This window comes from Vicia villosa, unplaced genomic scaffold (genome assembly GCF_029867415.1).
Source record: "Vicia villosa cultivar HV-30 ecotype Madison, WI unplaced genomic scaffold, Vvil1.0 ctg.001330F_1_1_2_unsc, whole genome shotgun sequence".
In the NCBI taxonomy this organism is placed as follows: Eukaryota; Viridiplantae; Streptophyta; class Magnoliopsida; order Fabales; family Fabaceae; genus Vicia; species Vicia villosa.
In genome coordinates, this window is record NW_026705577.1 from 1 (window position 1) to 19,129 (window position 19,129).

The 19,129-nt window shown below is 35.4% G+C and overlaps 1 long non-coding RNA gene across 6 annotated transcripts; it reads right to left on the bottom strand.

Annotated features, from left to right (window-relative positions):
* Nucleotides 1-11,602: 11,602 nt before the first annotated feature.
* Nucleotides 11,603-14,980, bottom strand: LOC131634683 (uncharacterized). 6 transcript variants are annotated; one of them, XR_009293620.1, is made up of 5 exons: nt 14,785-14,979; nt 14,179-14,565; nt 13,903-13,995; nt 13,664-13,794; nt 11,603-12,886 (listed from the first exon to the last, which is right to left on the bottom strand). It is a non-coding gene; the product is annotated as an uncharacterized LOC131634683 (long non-coding RNA). The 6 variants fall into 6 exon arrangements; XR_009293619.1 differs by having other exon boundaries at nt 11,605-12,883; nt 14,785-14,978; XR_009293622.1 differs by lacking the exon at nt 11,603-12,886 and adding an exon at nt 12,894-13,554.
* Nucleotides 14,981-19,129: the final 4,149 nt, after the last annotated feature.

Genomic DNA, 19,129 nt, shown 5'->3' on the forward strand with positions numbered 1-19,129 from the left:
TCTGTCACTTTTAATGTTTGTGGTGGAATAGTAGAAATACCTCTCTGTAAAGATGACTTCATGTATCTTTACTGTAGACAGAGATTTAATTCAAGCTTCAACCTTGAGCTTCAAGCAAGGCACCCAAAAACAATTAATTTCCCTAACTAGTTCCCCGAACTACAAAAAGCTCTGACTTCCATTAGGGATATGTAGGCATGAGGTTCACAAGGAATCTCAGCAAGCTAATCAAAAAACCAAAAATAGTCTGTCTGTCTTTTTCAAAACAATTCAATTCTCTCTCCTAACACAAAGGAGAAACTTTACCAATCAATAAGTGTGAATACAAGATTACACTCAAAGATGTTTTTGATTCATGGCAAACTCAAATAAGCATTCAAACAACAAGACGGAAGTAGAAAACTCAAAGAAAAGCAAGCATTGATCACTCATAGGTCAACCCATTATGTTTAGATGTTTATAGGTTGACTCAACACAAGCAAAACAAGAAGAATGCAGAAAAGCAGCAGTTAGGTCGACCTACCATCAACCCAGGTCGACCTAAAATGGAGAAAAATTCATATACTCCTGCTAGGTCGACTCACATATCATTTAGGTCGACCAAAATTGATGAATTTTACATACCAGCCTGTTAGGTCGACCTACACAACAACTAGGTCGACCTAATCCAAGAAAATGTTCCCAGAACGCATCAGAAGAGGATTCTGGTCGACCTACTCCTTCAACAGGTCGACCTAACTGGGAGCAAACTTCAGCAAGCACTGCTAGGTCGACCTAACCTCTACAAGAGGTCGACCTAACTGATCAAGAAAGTCCAAAATTCAGTTATTCTTGGTTCCAACTGTTATGCAATCATATATATTGTGCAAGGGTTAATTATTCAGAACACCAACGACTGAAAGATACACAAACGCTTCTCATCTTCGTTCTTCATCATCTCCAACACAATTACACATAATCATTCTTGCGTTGCGGGTTAGTGATGAGTTCGATAACGTCCATGGAACAGAATTGAAGATTCCTAGTGGGTGAAGGTTTGTGGGGTTTGTTGGTGAATAAAATCTGCGGGTTTTGTCCTCCACGACGGGTGGTTCTTGGGGGTTTTTATCAAGAGGCGTTCATTGAGGATTCGGCTGAGTGTAACGATTGAGGAACGGGGAGTTCAAGGAATCAAGACACTGCAGAAGGGAATCAAAGTGAAGCTCTTGGATAACCTTGATCTTGGTCAAGATTAAGGGGGAAGAAGATTCAAAGGATCGACATAATTGGTTTATCGTTTATCGCTTTGTTATCTTCTTTGTATATACTACTTTCAACATTAATGAAAGATTACCCAATTTCAATTTGGAATTGGGGGCAGACGTAGTCGTAGCGAGGACGATCGACGAACTGCCTAAACAAATATCGTGTTCTTGTCGCTTTTACTTTTTCATTTACATTCTGTTCATATTTGGTTATAATAGCAAATTGATCAACGATTCGAGTGTTAAGATTGTGAACTAAGAACTTACATAAACATCACAATCCATCACACATTGAATTACCTTCAATTTGATCATTATCACCAAGTGTTTGTATATTTGTTTCTATCACTCTTACTGTATTGCAAACATTGTCCATCATACAAAAAGTTAATCTGATTTTCAATAAGAGAAACGCTTTGATTCTGCAACATATACTCTTATCATTTATTTCAAGTCTTTGACTGGTTTTTAAACACATATATAATCGTTTCGATAGTGGTTCGGAATAGACGCGAGTCGATTCAGAATTACTTCCGCTGAAAAGTCGTTTAAATCCGTAAAACTGTGTACGATCTATTCACCCCCCCCCCTTCTAGATCCTAAGGCCAGCGTCTAACAAGTGGCATCAAGAGCTCTGGTTTATTCCGTGCTACGTGAAACACTTATTGGAAAGATGGCTTCCGGACCTAAAGGGGCTCATAATAGAGCTCCACTTTTCAACGGCGAAAACTACGGCTATTGGAAGGATTGTATGTGTGTCCATATCAATGCAATTGATAGGAACATCTGGACAGCTATTGTCAATGGTCCATTTCAGATCACCATGACAAATGCAGCTGGTGCAGTTGTTCCAAAACCAGAAGATACTTGGAATGCTGAAGATGAAAAGAGATATGCATACGATTGGAAAGCGAGAAACATTCTAATCTCAGCTCTAGGAGTTGATGAATACTATCGCGTTTCCCATTGTAGATCAGCTAAAGCTATGTGGGACACATTGCAAGTTGCCCACGAGGGAACGGATGATGTCAAACTAGCTAGGATCAATACGTTAACTCAAGAGTTCGAACTCTTCCACATGGAAGATGGTGAATCCATCGAAAACATGCAGAAGAGATTCGTTCTTCTGAAAAATCGATTAAATTCTCTTGATAGACCTGTTTCCAATGCAGTTGCTACTAACAAAATCTTAAGGTGTTTGAACAGGGAATGGCAACCCAAAGTTACAGCAATTAAGGAAGCAAATGATCTCAACACTTTAGACATTACCACTCTTTTTGGTAAACTAGAGGAACATGAACAGCATCTTAAATGCCTTGACATGCATGAGAAGAGGACAAAGAAAGAAAAGAACATGGAGAAAGAGGTAGAGAAGAAGTCAATAGCTCTAAAAGCTTCGAGCTCCAAGACCTCAAAACGAGAGCCAAAGGATAGTGACACAAGTGATGACGAAGACTCCGATGATGAGGAAATGGGACTGTTTGTGCGAAGATACAACAAATATCTAAAGAAAAATGGAGCAAAACATTCCGACAAAGGCTTGATCAACTATAGAAAGCAATCAAACATGTTCAAACAAGATGACGACAACAAAGGAAAGATCAAAGGTCTTTGCTTCAATTGTGGGAAAGCCGGTCACTACAAACCGGATTGTCCATACCTTAAGAAAGAAAAGGAGAAGAACCAAAGCAAAGGTCATAACAAATCTAAAAGAGCTTACATAGCATGGGAAAGTGATTCATCTAGTGAAAGCTCATCAAGCGATGAAGAAGAATCAGCAAACCTATGTTTCATGGCTCATCAAAACAAGAAAAAGAAAGCTGTAAGTCATCTTAAACCTGAACTCGTAGATAAGGTATCTCATTCTCAACTAAAACTTGCTTTTGAAGAATTACATAGAGATGCAATTAAAGCTTTCAAACTTTTGGCCTTAAATAAGAAAATATTTTCATATCTTGAATCAAAAGTTGAGAAAACCGAAAAGGATATGGAAGCTTTAAAACAATCTATGCTAGACATTCAAAAGGACAAAGTTGAAATAGATCCTACATCATGGTTTGGTTGTGAGACATGTCACATTTGGCAAAAAGAAGTAAGAGATCTAAAAGCCAAGTTAGACAAGGCTCTACAACCAAAATTGACTTTTGCGGTTGATCCAAACAAGTTCAAAAGATCGTATACTCCTTTATATAGCAAATACACTTTTGTACCAAAAGTATCAACTAGCAAAACTCCATATTCTCATCATATTACCTGTCATTATTGTTGCAAAAAGGGACATACCATTGAAAAATGCAAATTTAGGAGAATTTTAGTTCCTAAAGGAGTATTTCAATGGTTGCCTAAGTGCAACAAATTATGTACTCACCATCCAGGACCCAATGAAGATTGGGGACCTTCCACTCTAATTTAATTTCGCAGGAAAAGTGTCTTGACATCGCCGAAAGGTGGTGGTTCCTTGACAGCTGGTGCTCAAGACACATAAAGGAAGACATACCACTCTTGGTATGTCATCTATGAAGAAAGATTGAAGAACCATACTTGGCAGAGGAAATGTAGGTGTTCTGGCCATCGCAAATGTATAAGATACATTACAAATACAGTTAACCCGAAAAACACATAAGACGCATTACTTGATGTGCAAATTGGCAAATTGCATTGCAAAGAGATTTTAAACATATTATTAGCAGAATATTGTTTGGGACTATGTCTCGCATCCGGGAGAACATCAAGTAATCGATACTAGATGAGTTTTTCGCAAAAATCAACCTGTGAAACATTCCATCAAAACAATTCATCATCAAATTGAGGAGTATGGCACACTGACAAGAAGACTCCACACAATGATGACAAAACACCTACATATTGAGAAAGTGGTAACATGTTCATTGTTCACTTCCAAAAATTTTATTGATGCTATAATATGCTATCAATTAACATGCTTATAGTGACTTCATGTGTTCTTATCTACTCTTCTCAAATACTTATGTATATGTGTTCATCATTTTCATTCATAACATACAATGTTTGTGCATTCAAGCAAATGACAAAACAAAAATACATCATATAGAAACATTTCTAAGGCTTTCTCATCATTTAAGGAAACTTAGGTCGACCTACTCTGTATTTGAGTCGACCTACATAAGAAGCTTCTTTTCAGAAACTAAAAAGGTCCAGTTGCGTCGACCTACTCACAATTTAGGTCGACCTAAATTGGTCGGTTTTCATGTTACTTCTGTTAGGTCGACCCAGCCACACTTTAGGTCGACCTACTGCGTTATTTTTTCCATATTTGGGTCTGTTAGGTCGACCCGACCCATTCACATTCATTCAAAACATTCCATTCTTGCATTCCCTCTCATTCTCATCACATTTGGTACGGCTAACCCTAATCCCTCAATCTCAAAACTGTCCAAAAATCATCCCTCTCACACAAAGCATCTCCAACCATGCCTCCAAAATCAAGAAAAGGAAAGGAAATTGCTTCCAGTTCATCATCTCAACCGGTAAGTGTTCTTGTTCATCCTGATTGTAGAGAAAACTTTGAGAAGTGGCAGATGAAAAGAAAAATTGTTAAGCAATATACTTATGATCCAAATCTTGTCGAAAACATGCATATCCCTGATGTCGCTGCGTTAATTGAACATCAAAATATTCATCCCTTAGTGCAATGTGATACCCCATACTGTGAAAATACCGTTAGGGCTTTCTATGCAGGATTTACAAAAGGGGATGGTTGTAACTTCCGTTTCAAAATGGGATCTAGGTCGCATGTTGTTGACAAACGGGTCTGGATTAGTATCTTTGGTCTGAAAATTGTAGGTGATGAACTCCGTATGGTAGACGGGGATGTACCGGGAAACTATGACCATGAGGCCTACATGAAGTCTATCCTCAAAGACCCTTCCGTATTTGACAGATCTAATGAAACAATAACAGCCGGTCATTTGAAGCGAGATCCTAGGCTCTTGAATTGGGTAATCTCAAGAATCATTCGACCAAGGGCAGGAGGATATTCGAGAATTGAAAGGAATGAAGTGGTGCTCATGTATCTGCTGCAAAATAGAACGCGTTTACACTGGCCTCACTTCCTAGCTGCTAAGTTTCATGAGGTCAAACAGAAAACTACAGCCCTGTGTTATGGATCAATCATTCAAACAATTGTCAATCACTTTGGTATGCGACTTGATCACTTACACTACACTCGCATACATCAATCCCAAGAATTCTCACAAACCACCTTGACTCTTATGGGATATCATTGGAATCCTGTTAGGAAAACCTATTATCTCATTCAAAAGGGAACAGGGAAGGTTATCTACAACTATGATGATCCCACGGAGTTTGGAAACAATGTAGGAAATGAGGAAGAGGGAAATGATCAAGAAATAGCAAATGATGAGGATCAAACCATGGAAGACATAGCTCATGACACGGATCCAAATTGGCAATATGTTCCGTCTCAAGAAGAAGAAATTCCTTGGGGATACACTGCTCCACCTCCTCCTGATCAATCCAACATAATATCTATGCTTGAAGCTATGCAACTTCAACAACAGCAGAACTTTGAAACTCAACAGCTTCAATTTCAAACAATGCAGCAGCTTCAACAAGATAGATATGAGGAACAACAACGTCAATATCAATCGCTGTACGGCTTGGTTCAGGAACAAAAGAACGATTTTGAGACGTTTGCATCCAACTCTGTATTGAGGCAGAATCAGTTTGAGGAAACGGCATTGCATCGCCATGCTAACCTAAGCCAAAGCTTCAACACTCTTAACATGTCTGTGCTGGATTTGTTGGAACAGGTTGAAGAAGATCGACCTCATACATTTCAAAGAGGAAGAGGAAGAAGGGGCAGGCGTTAGGACATATTGTTTATCATATCATCATTTCATTGCATTTCATGTCATTAAGTTTTTTTTTGTTTGTTAAAAACATTATATGATGTAGTACTCTCTGTTTTCTTTTATTAATCGCTTGAACTACTATGTATGTTGTTGGTTTTCTTTAAAACATGTTTAGTTCTTATGATTTCACCATTTACATGTTATCTATCTCTATGACTACCGGTATTCTTTATTTCTCTGGTTACTCTCCTACTCTGTTTTCTTTGTTTCTCTTTTTGATGTTGTCAAAGGGGGAGATAGATACAATAGATGCTGAGTGTACGGGGGAGCTTTGTGGAGAGATTGCTTGGTTGAGAAATAGATGCTGGATGTACGGGGGAGCTTTGTTGAGTCTTCATCACTTACTATCAAAGCTTAGACGAATGGTTTGCCATCATCAAAAAGGGGGAGTATGTGAATACAAGATTACACTCAAAGATGTTTTTGATTCATGGCAAACTCAAATAAGCATTCAAACAACAAGACGGAAGTAGAAAACTCAAAGAAAAGCAAGCATTGATCACTCATAGGTCAACCCATTATGTTTAGATGTTTATAGGTTGACTCAACACAAGCAAAACAAGAAGAATGCAGAAAAGCAGCAGTTAGGTCGACCTACCATCAACCCAGGTCGACCTAAAATGGAGAAAAATTCATATACTCCTGCTAGGTCGACTCACATATCATTTAGGTCGACCAAAATTGATGAATTTTACATACCAGCCTGTTAGGTCGACCTACACAACAACTAGGTCGACCTAATCCAAGAAAATGTTCCCAGAACGCATCAGAAGAGGATTCTGGTCGACCTACTCCTTCAACAGGTCGACCTAACTGGGAGCAAACTTCAGCAAGCACTGCTAGGTCGACCTAACCTCTACAAGAGGTTGACCTAACTGATCAAGAAAGTCCAAAATTCAGTTATTCTTGGTTCCAACTGTTATGCAATCATATATATTGTGCAAGGGTTAATTATTCAGAACACCAACGACTGAAAGATACACAAACGCTTCTCATCTTCGTTCTTCATCATCTCCAACACAGTTACACATAATCATTCTTGCGTTGCGGGTTAGTGATGAGTTCGATAACGTCCATGGAACGGAATTGAAGATTCCTAGTGGGTGAAGGTTTGTGGGGTTTGTTGGTGAATAAAATCTGCGGGTTTTGTCCTCCACGACGGGTGGTTCTTGGGGGTTTTTATCAAGAGGCGTTCATTGAGGATTCGGCTGAGTGTAACGATTGAGGAACGGGGAGTTCAAGGAATCAAGACACTGCAGAAGGGAATCAAAGTGAAGCTCTTGGATAACCTTGATCTTGGTCAAGATTAAGGGGGAAGAAGATTCAAAGGATCGACATAATTGGTTTATCGTTTATCGCTTTGTTATCTTCTTTGTATATACTACTTTCAACATTAATGAAAGATTACCCAATTTCAATTTGGAATTGGGGGCAGACGTAGTCGTAGCGAGGACGATCGACGAACTGCCTAAACAAATATCGTGTTCTTGTCGCTTTTACTTTTTCATTTACATTCTGTTCATATTTGGTTATAATAGCAAATTGATCAACGATTCGAGTGTTAAGATTGTGAACTAAGAACTTACATAAACATCACAATCCATCACACATTGAATTACCTTCAATTTGATCATTATCACCAAGTGTTTGTATATTTGTTTCTATCACTCTTACTGTATTGCAAACATTTTCCATCATACAAAAAGTTAATCTGATTTTCAATAAGAGAAACGCTTTGATTCTGCAACATATACTCTTATCATTTATTTCAAGTCTTTGACTGGTTTTTAAACACATATATAATCGTTTCGATAGTGGTTCGGAATAGACGCGAGTCGATTCAGAATTACTTCCGCTGAAAAGTCGTTTAAATCCGTAAAACTGTGTACGATCTATTCACCCCCCCTCTAGATCCTAAGGCCAGCGTCTAACAATAAGGAACAAACACAAACACATAGACACATAGAAGGTTCTCGTAGAGTACTACGGATATGTAGGGTGCTTAAAACCTTCCCTATGTATAACCGACCTCCCGGACTCCAGAATTTCTAGTCTAGGTGAATTCCCACACTTAGCAAACTCCTAGGGTTTATTTGAGATCTTTTTCCCCTTCCTCCTTGTAGGATAATTAAAAAGTTCGTGTGCTATCATAGGAAGAACTGAAATAAAATTCATCCCGCAACGGGTGCATTCTCCTTCCAAATTCCGCGTGAAGGGTCTAGCGTGCCGTCCTCCCAAGTGAAACGGGGAGGTAAAAAAAACGATACCACATAGGTTTCTTATTTTCCAAGTAAATTCAAATGTGTTTTTGATATGGAATGAGTGAAGTAATGCCTTAGTGGTATGAATCAAAGTTGTAGAGGAAGTGAAAATGAAGGGAATTTCTTTTGGTCAATTTTGCAATTGAGATGAATTGAAACTTTTGGACCATGATGTAGTATCATACATTATCTTCAATTCCAGCCCTTGATTGCAACTTTTGGACCTTTGAGGAGTGAGATATGATCATGAAAAGTCACTTAAAAGAACATGAAAATTCTATACTTAGAATAATTTTGCAACTTTCATGATTTTCTTGATTTCTCTTGATAAAACTTGATCAAACCTCATATTATCATGCATAATGACTTGAAATACTCATGGTTGACCAAAAGTCTCAAAAGTCAAACTTTGAATTTAAGCCACTGTTGACTTTTCATCAATTGAACCAATTCTTTTCCTTCTATCATTTGGAACCTCTTGAAATCCTTTGGGAAGCTCAATGATGTGCATATAGATGCCTAAAACCACACATTGAACAATAGAATCAGGTTTTGCTCAAAAAGTCAACCAAATGTTGTCTTTGAGCAAAACCCTAATCTTGTGCCAATTGAGAAGAAACTTGTGATCAATCTTGAAGTAATGAAACCCTAAACTTTTGATGAGCTTGAGCTTTAAATGAACTTGATAAATGAGGATGCTTGAACAATTTATAGCTTGATAACCTTGAATCAACAAAAAACCCTAGCTCTAGTACTTGATCCCAATACCAAAGTATAGGCTAATGATGCATGATTTATTTTATGACCTAATGGAGGGTATGTGCATATAAGGATAATGAAATATACAAGCCATATGATTTGATAAAAGGTAAAACAAATTTGGGGTATGACACAAGCCACGAAGATAATTTTAGCTACTAATAACAAAACAACATATTAGCTCAAAACTTAACCCTTAACACCCAATTCGATTCACTTCCATAACAATTTCCAACAGAGATAATCCTAACATTCAATTCCTAATAACTCTAACCTAAGAAATTTAACTACCAACTAAACTCACCTCCAACTTCTAGATCCACCATAACTAATCACTTCATATGGAAGCCCTTCATAAATCCAGAACCAGAAGCAGAAGATTACTAAGTTAGGCAACTCATCAACATAAATTCATAAACTCTTCAAAATCAGAAACAGTTCAAACAAGAGAGAGAGAGAAAAAACCAACATTCAAAAGTCAGCAGCATACACGTAATCAAGTTCATATCAAGGGCATGTGTCTTCAATTCAAACAAATGCAATAAAAAAGAAGCTTATTCAAAGAGCCAAGGTCATTCAGTTCAAATGCACACCAATGCACCATACCACCTTATCATTCACACATTCAAGGTCCACACAATTAACCAAAGTAACCAGCATCAAAAACATCACCAACAGGATTCAGCATTTACCAGATTTCATCATATATTTCATTCACAAATACAAACACAATTTAACTAATTTCTCTAACTGTTTTCATTCACATTAACCACTTTGTTAACCAAACCTTAGTAGCATTTACCCCACTTCTAAAAATACTACTAGTCATTTCTCTTAACCCAAATTCTAACCACAACTTAGTTAAATTTAACTCTTCACTAACATCATACAATAAACTGATAGATTCACCACTTTCTAACTGAATCAGTCTAACATTTCACTAATGCTACTAAGACTTAGATAATAGAACTTGCAGGTCCAAATTTAACTACTAACAAATGAACCAATTTCAAATCACTAATTAACTCTCCCTACTAAACTAACAGAACATAACAGAAATCTCTCGACTCTCTAATAGAATAACTAACTCTAACAGGTCTTAATCATCTCAATCCTCACCCTTCATTACATAATAGAAAGTCATGAATCCAATGACTTAGATTTCTCCTTTATAACTAACTTCCTCTATCCTCATCAACTGTAAAAGCTAAGCTTCATTCACAATTAAAGTCTCACACTTCATAATCATCATTCTCACCATTTTCATCCCCGCTCCCTCTAAAATTCCCTTTGATACTTTTCATTCTTCATCTCAACCTTCTTCATCCCTCACATCAATCTCTCTCTGAATAATCCACCAAACATCTCCATCTTCCTACTCGCAAGCTGTGGAATGCTCACCTTGAACCATTTTTCTTTGCACGTACTCTAGATCTCTCCACAAATTCATCATTTCTTTAGTCTCAAGCATTCTCAGCAACAAAAACGCAAATACCTCTTTCCTGGTAGGATTTTAGAGAAGTGGAGAAGAAGGAGAAAAGCAATAAACAGAAGGAATTCAGACGCATAATATTACCTCCGTGCTGATGCTTGAGGTATATAGAACCAAGCCCCTTTATTGGTTACTTGATTAGGCCCCTGTATCACTTACATGGCAAGCGTTCTTTTTTAAATAATTACTAGTCAGAGATCCGTGCTGTCGCCCGGGTGCATTGTTTATGATGTAGTATTTTTTGAACGATACGAAAAATGTGAAGTAAAGAAGTTTGACCAAATTGCATATATAAAATGGAAATTAATCATTTAAAAAAATGTATTGTGGTGATAATGACCCGTAAAAATAATGAATTTCAGTGATTAGAATAAAAAAGGTATTGTGGAGATTTAATAGCTAAATTATAATGAATTGAAACTTTAAATGGTGAAATTGTTCGATTTTGATTGTTAATACATATTCTAATGGTTATAATTTATAAACAATACAAATAGAATAAAAAATTTAATACAAATTTTATTCTCCCATAAAATTGTAAATAATTGAATAAAGAATTAAAAAGAAACTAAACTAATATGATAAAAATTAAGATGGAACTAAGAGAAACAAAGTCCATGTGATTGATAGGTATAGCAGAAAACCTTTTATTTACCTATATAAGAATTTTTCTGAATAGTAATTTAAGTTTGTTCTTTGAAAAAGGTAGTGTATGAATACTTTTAACGAAGAGCCAAATACCTATGTTATTTCAAATATTTATGTCTTTTTTAGAGTTTCTAGATTATTTGAAATGCAAAAAATGACAACTATATTATAATTGTAAATAAATGACATTGTTAGTTGACACCTAAAAACTCAACATGTGTTTGCTTTATATATTATCAAAATTGAATAAGTTTTTCACCGATAATGGTTTAATCAGTCGTTTAAAATAATTTAAATAAAACTTAGTTTGTTATTAACTTATAAATATCTTCAATGTTTTAGTCTTGTGTATAAACAAATTCATCAATATGAAGTAGGTTATATGATTTTTATCCACTCCATTTATATAGAGAACTCCATGTATATAAAGAATGTTTAATAGTACAGTATGGATTCATGTAACTGTTGAATAAGTATTTAAGTATTTATATATTTTCAAACATCACATTCTATAGTTAGAAGTCATATATTTTAGGGTTAATAGTAATTCTCCCCCCTGTAATATTAGCGAATTTTACTTTTTTCCCCTCTCTACCTTTAGGCAACGGTTTTTTCAAAAAAACCGTTGCCAAAACCTGCCTTTGGCAACAATAGGGGGTAAACCGAAACACGCTCATATTACAGGGGGATAAACTACTATTAACCCTATATTTTAAATTTTAGGAACTAAAAAATTTAAAAATTGGATCAAATTTAAAAGTTAAATTTAACATCATGATTCCACATTAACAGCATTTCCAGTCAAAAGTTGTTTTGAAGGTACATATTTTTTTGTTCTAAATAACAACCAAATAAACATAACATATTTTTGGTCTAAAGAGCATTTGATTAAGGTACATATTTTAGAAGTAAAAAAAACATTAAATAAAAGGAAGTGCTCGATTTTTTTTCTTTTAGTGTAGTCCAAAACAAAAACCAAAAAGTATAACATCCGCTTCATTGTTTATTTGCAGCGAAACTTGTACACATAAACAACAAATACACTCAAAGCTCAAAAAGCATATAGCAGAACACTCTATGGTTGATGTAAATAATATATAAACGTATAAACTACACATGCTTGAGAAAAAGCTCATTATATGCTAGAAGAGGACAAGAATAGTACTCTAATTTATGAAATACTGAGTTCAACCAAAAAACACTTATCCAAATTTCACAATAATTCACAGCACAAACAAAAGAGAAAAAGAAACAATGAACCATATTTTCTTTAATTCCAATGATTCTATCCAAATTCTATAATAATCATAACATACCAAAATAGGGTCAAAGCGATATAAAAAAATGAAATAAGATTAATGGGCTTTTCCTGTATACATTCAGAGAAATCCAACTTAAAATAACTTAGTGATGAGTAAAGGCTTGATAATAGATTGGTTGGGGCATAAAGAACATAGTACACCCCCTTCAAGCTACTGATAAGTCATTGCTACTGGGGCTCCGTTGGAACCAGGAACATCAGTAGGCTTCCCATCTTTTCTTTTCCTAAATAGATTTTTGGAATATCTGCTAAGAAGTCAAGAAAAGTACAAAAAAATTCCTTGCTTACAACAGAAGGGAGAAATCACAACAAAATTTATACCAAATTAAATACAAAGGATCAGTGTTTTATAAATGCAAATTGAGAGATATGATATGGTAGCAAGAATCATCAGTAAACAAATATAAAGCTTGAGCCTTGAATTTACTGATACTTGCTTTTGGAAGTTGTATCCATATCAGATTATATGATCGGGAAATGTACGAAAACAATTACAAATTTCAAGAAAACCCATTAAAAAACCAAACGAAAGACACCCATGGTTACATTAAAAGACCAAAGCAAACATACATGGTGAATAGGAATAAGTGCGAAGCATTTAAGCAAAAACTTCCCATGTATTTCGTCGTCATAAAACGCCTAGATGCTGGGTTAGTTATGGAATGAACATGAGTTGATAAATAATCAAGAAAATAGAGCTTCACATCCTGCAATACGTTATTGAATACCAAACTGAGGAAAGTTTGAATGCAAACACAAGACAAGTATTAAAGTTTACAGAAACACAATGCAAAAAATGATTTTTCAGACAATAAAAAACACAAATGTGAACAAAAGTTTACAGACTTTAAACTCAATGAAGCAGGCGGTATGCCTCTCATGCCTTAAAACATTCATTTGCTTAAAACCAGATTGTCTCCATTAGAAAGCCAAGTTCAACAGATTAATCACATACATGAGACAATATAGAAAATACTACATAGACTTAACAGTAGAGCCTGTGTGAAAGGATAAGATGCACATACCCAGTGAAAAGGTCCCTCACTTCTTCCTTATTAATGTTCTCTCCCAAGTTCCCAAAACGGTTAAGAATAGGCCATCCATTCCCAAATCGATTTCCTTGCAACCAAATACCACACATGCCCATACAATTGCCCTGCACTACACAAAAACGGATTCAGCCAAAAAACACAGATGAAACCTACCTCATATATGGAGAGTTGTCGTTTTTTTCCTTTTATACAAAAGCACATATAAAACCTACCTCATATATGGATGGGGCGACGCTCAAACCAGACAATTTCTGCAATATATTGTAATATCTTGAAATACTTTGATGCCCCTATATGTCAATGACCTGTTATTACCATCAAAATTATACTTAAGAAAGATAAAACATTATAGAAATGAAATCATTTACTAAAAAGAGAAGACGTTTTAATATATTCTAAACTAAGTTGGACATTTTATATCTATCTATAACTTTCTTCTAAAAACTTGGGTCCTCAAAACTTGGTGTAAAAGGGGCAATAAAAATTACCGTTTAAGAAATCTCCAAATGGCTTGAAATTGAAGTTGTGATGTGGAATTTTTGGTATGTCCATGGCAGTGATAACAGTGCTAGAATTGATAAAAAGTTTGAGGCTATTGTTACAGACTTTCAATAGGAGATCTTTTAGCATAGGCTTTACATGATGCTCTTGTAAAGTTTGCTTCCATACACGCTAACGACATGGATTTGGTTACCCTGTTGATAAAATTAGTAATTACTATATGTATAAACATGAAAACAATAGACAAAGAGCATGTGAATAATAAAAAATCTTTGCATCTTAAATAATAGCTTCGAGATGTTACTGTCCATTGCCTCCTTAACAATCCATATATCGACGACGCTGATAGCAAATTTCCAAAAGTTTTCCCTGTGCTGTTTCACAGTATAAACAACAACAGCAGCAAACACATAACCAAAAATGTAAATCAAAAGGGTAAAAAAAAGGCAAACGAAAAATGAAATACAAATAATTTTCAGAACATGAAATATAAACTACGAAACCGAAAAGGTAAAAAGTTGAAAATGGGTTTTTTCTCAATATAAACAACAACAGAAGCAAACACATGTGTGTAAACAACTGAAGCAAACAACCTTGCCCTCGACGGAATAAGGATGGCGCGGAAAAAGGGTGGTGCACCGATCTGAAATCTCCGGCAGGGACTTGCTACGAATCTGCAATGGGATGAAGATGAGCAGAGAAAGAGTTAGAGAGAGTAGTTTAGGGTTCACAAAATAAATCTACACAAATCTACAGATCTGAAACGTATTGGGAAAATGTGAAAGTGTTATGGAAGAAAAGTATACTAAATCAAATTGGACCAATGGAAATGTAACACTTGTTGAAAAAAGGTGAAAACTTTGTGTTGTATTTAGTTGATTACGAAAATGCCCTTTTTCTTTTGTAAATGTAAATTGTGCAAGGGACAAATTGGTAACTTTGGTCAATTTATTAGTAATTGTATGATAATTTTCAGAACATGAAATATAAACTACGAAACCGAAAAGGTAAAAAGTTGAAAATGGGTTTTTTCTCAATATAAACAACAACAGAAGCAAACACATGTGTGTAAACAACTGAAGCAAACAACCTTGCCCTCGACGGAATAAGGATGGCGCGGAAAAAGGGTGGTGCACCGATCTGAAATCTCCGGCAGGGACTTGCTACGAATCTGCAATGGGATGAAGATGAGCAGAGAAAGAGTTAGAGAGAGTAGTTTAGGGTTCACAAAATAAATCTACACAAATCTACAGATCTGAAACGTATTGGGAAAATGTGAAAGTGTTATGGAAGAAAAGTATACTAAATCAAATTGGACCAATGGAAATGTAACACTTGTTGAAAAAAGGTGAAAACTTTGTGTTGTATTTAGTTGATTACGAAAATGCCCTTTTTCTTTTGTAAATGTAAATTGTGCAAGGGACAAATTGGTAACTTTGGTCAATTTATTAGTAATTGTATGATAGTAGATTTATTCCACGTAAGTTTTGAATTTTGTTTTTTCTCTATTTTGGTCCCAAGGGGTTTTGAACCCATGACATCTACTATCTACCCACTAGTCAGAGACCCGTGCTGTCGCACGGGTGCATTATTTATGATGTAATATTTTATGAACGATGCGAAAAATGTGAAGTAAAGAAGTTTGACCAAATTACATATATAAAATGGAAATTAATAATTAAAAAAATTTACTAATCAAATATTAGTAGTATGAAAATTAAGTTCTAAGTTAAAATAATAATACAAATATAGGTTTAAGATAGGACAATAACACAATAGCAAAATTGGGGCCAAATATTGAATTGTCCAAAAAATCCTGCAAGGCTTACAATTAAAAATATATATCGTGTTGATAGTGTCCCGTAATAAAAATAAAAATTTTGACATTTAAAAATAAGAATTTTGTGTTTCAAATACAAACAATTGTTAATTAAAATAAAGTAGATATTTTGATGATAATGCTCCGTGAAAAAAATTAACATTTAAAAATAAGAGTTTTGTGTCTCAAATAAAAACAATTGTTAATTAAAATAAAAAAATTATTTTGTTGACAGTGACCCGACAATAAAATATAGTCATGATTGGCCATCACGATTTTCCTAAGTTGGTCTCTTCACAACCTTGTTGTGGTTTTCAAACATTAGCCTATAGTTCTTATGCACGGAGTAGATTGATAGGAACACAAAAAAGAAGACTGCTAATGGTACCTTTTATCCGGTAAAATAAGCAAAAGAGACACTATTATATCGATTATTCTGAGCATTGGAAAAGTCTCTGTTCTGAAGCAGGAAAGAATACTAATTAACCATACATACATCTAGTTTCCAATGAAAATATTTAATGAATTGTTTCCGAAGCTAAGACCGAATCCATCCGAAGCTATTACTTTTACCAAAACTGTTGCATAAATTAACTCTTTGTGATGATGACATTGTGATCCTTCTCCCTTACTTTTATAAATATTATTTAATGAATTATTTGACTTTACATTTGGATGTCAATTAGTTCAAAATACTACTTTTATTCACTAATATCCACCGTACACACTAAACATAACTCTCTTTTATCCAATTTTTTAACTTAATTGTTCTCCTTCCTTTATATTTTAAAACTCTTCTGCATCTTCATATACAACATAATCCTTACCACTAATTCTTCAAATATGCATGTAACAAATTCAAGAAAACTATGAATTTAAAATCATTCTTCTTCTATTTTAATGTCTCAGACACTTATGCATACTTATAAATGTCTCTTCATCCAAACCAACTCAACACCTTTGTCCGAATCTATGCTGCACAATCTCACACTTGGATGTACAAAGGGAATTGTTTTGTGCTTTTCTTCTTTTGCAACTCGAGGCTACCGACCCGCCAAAACCTAAAAGAAGGCTTGTGATAAAAGATTCAGAAATATCAAATGTGATTCTGTATCCAGATGTGTAAATGGTTGCATATTTATTAGCATGAATTTCTGAGTCCATAATGGTGTTAACAATGTTTTATCAGGTTTATAATATGAGTTTGTTTATCCTAAGATCAAGGTAGCATAACCAAGATGTGGTTGATAACTTGGAAGCAATCTTTGATTCTGTACATTTGATACTACAGCCTTCTAATCAGCATGTGGATTTGCTAGAGAAGACTCTAAAATTCTGTTGCGAACCCGAAAATCCGCAACTTAGAGAATATAGAAGAAATGGATTAAAAAGCACAAATATGAGAAATAGTGTATTATTTCTAAAACTGAAAGGTAAATGCAAGAGGATGAATATCCTAATGCCCACAGAGCAAAGCTCCTACAGAGGCAAGAAGCCCACTGTCCATAACAAACTATAATCTTCCATAATGATCTCACACTCCCTCGCCTCACTCTATATACTAAGAGGCATAACAAACTTGCCAACTAAGCAGCCTACCCCACTCATTATTTACCAAATAACCTCACCATACTCTTTATTACAATAATAGCCCTTTTCCTATATCTCTTGTACTCGGGTCTCTATCAATACCCACCCCTTCAAAACAACCTTGTCCCCAAGGTTGAAATTTGCATCCATCAAACTTGCCTCCATTAAGCAAACCATTCCAGCAGTAGTCACAAGTTGTAGCTGCCATAGGAAAATTGAGCTCTCCTGGGTCCCATTGCCGGACCGGCACCGAGTAATACAATGACATTATCCTCTCATTATCTGATGATCCTTGTCTTGGATAAATGCAGTCAGTGGAAGAGACTTTTTGCATATGCTTATGAATGATACACCAACATAAGTGCTTGAGGGAATTCCAAATCTTTCCCCTATCATATACAAAATTAAGCCCGTTGCAGAAAGTGAGTAAGTTCCTCCAATAGCATTCACAAACAGTAACTACCTTCATAATACTGAACTTCCCTAGATCCCATTGTATGACCAAAGTTTTTGGGTTTCCCAATATCATTTCAAAACAAAACTCATAGTCTCCATTATTTCTACCCACTGCTATCATTTCCTTCCAAGTACTTTGAATATTGAATATTGACACAAGAGCAAACCCATTTGAAACCTCCAATATATCAATTATTGATTTCTTTGCAATTCTTAAGGACAAGATCACACCATTTATTAAATCCTCCATTGCAAAATTCTCAAACTGAAGAACAGGTGTCATTCTCTTGTTGTTACATAGCATAAATTCATTGGTCAAATTAGATGTATAAAAGAAAGAAACCTCCAAAACCTTTATCAAAAATGCTGCTGCGTAAAGCCCATCCCCGGATTCTATTACACTTGATAAACAATTATATACTCCCATGAAAGTCAGAAAGAAACAACACAGGTTAAAGTCAACCACCTTTAATATTCTTGGTTCAGGGGATGTTGTAGTGTTGCCACTGTATGAATGCCGACCTACTAGGTAAACTAAGTAATCAGAACTGCTTACCTCTGACACAAACAAAAATAATAACCAAGCCCTCCCTTCCTTCCTTTTAGGCAAAGACTCTTCTGATAGTAACTCATTCCTCATATCATAACTAGTTGGATTAAGAATCAGATCTTCAAAATCATGTGTTAATGGTGGTTTCTTCAACAGCGACCACCTGACTTTGGCAATTAAATTAACATCCAACACCTCAAACTGTGGAGGGACTAAATCAATGACCGGAGGTGCCGACGATAAAGTCACAACAATAGGCTCTATAGTGGCATGGAGATGCAACAACGTGCTTTTAGAGGAAGCATGCATAGAAGATTGCAGGAGAAAATGAGACGCCGACATCTTGGGTAGCGGCGGCACACATGCTGGAGACTTGGAGACGTCGGCAAAATGCATGAGAGTAAACGCAGCTTGCAAGTTATCAATCACCACTCTCTCTTGAATTGAATCTTGTGAGAGTACACCTTGAAATTGGTTATCAAATGCCCTTTTGTCGTGTACAGAGAAGTTCTTAGAGAAATGA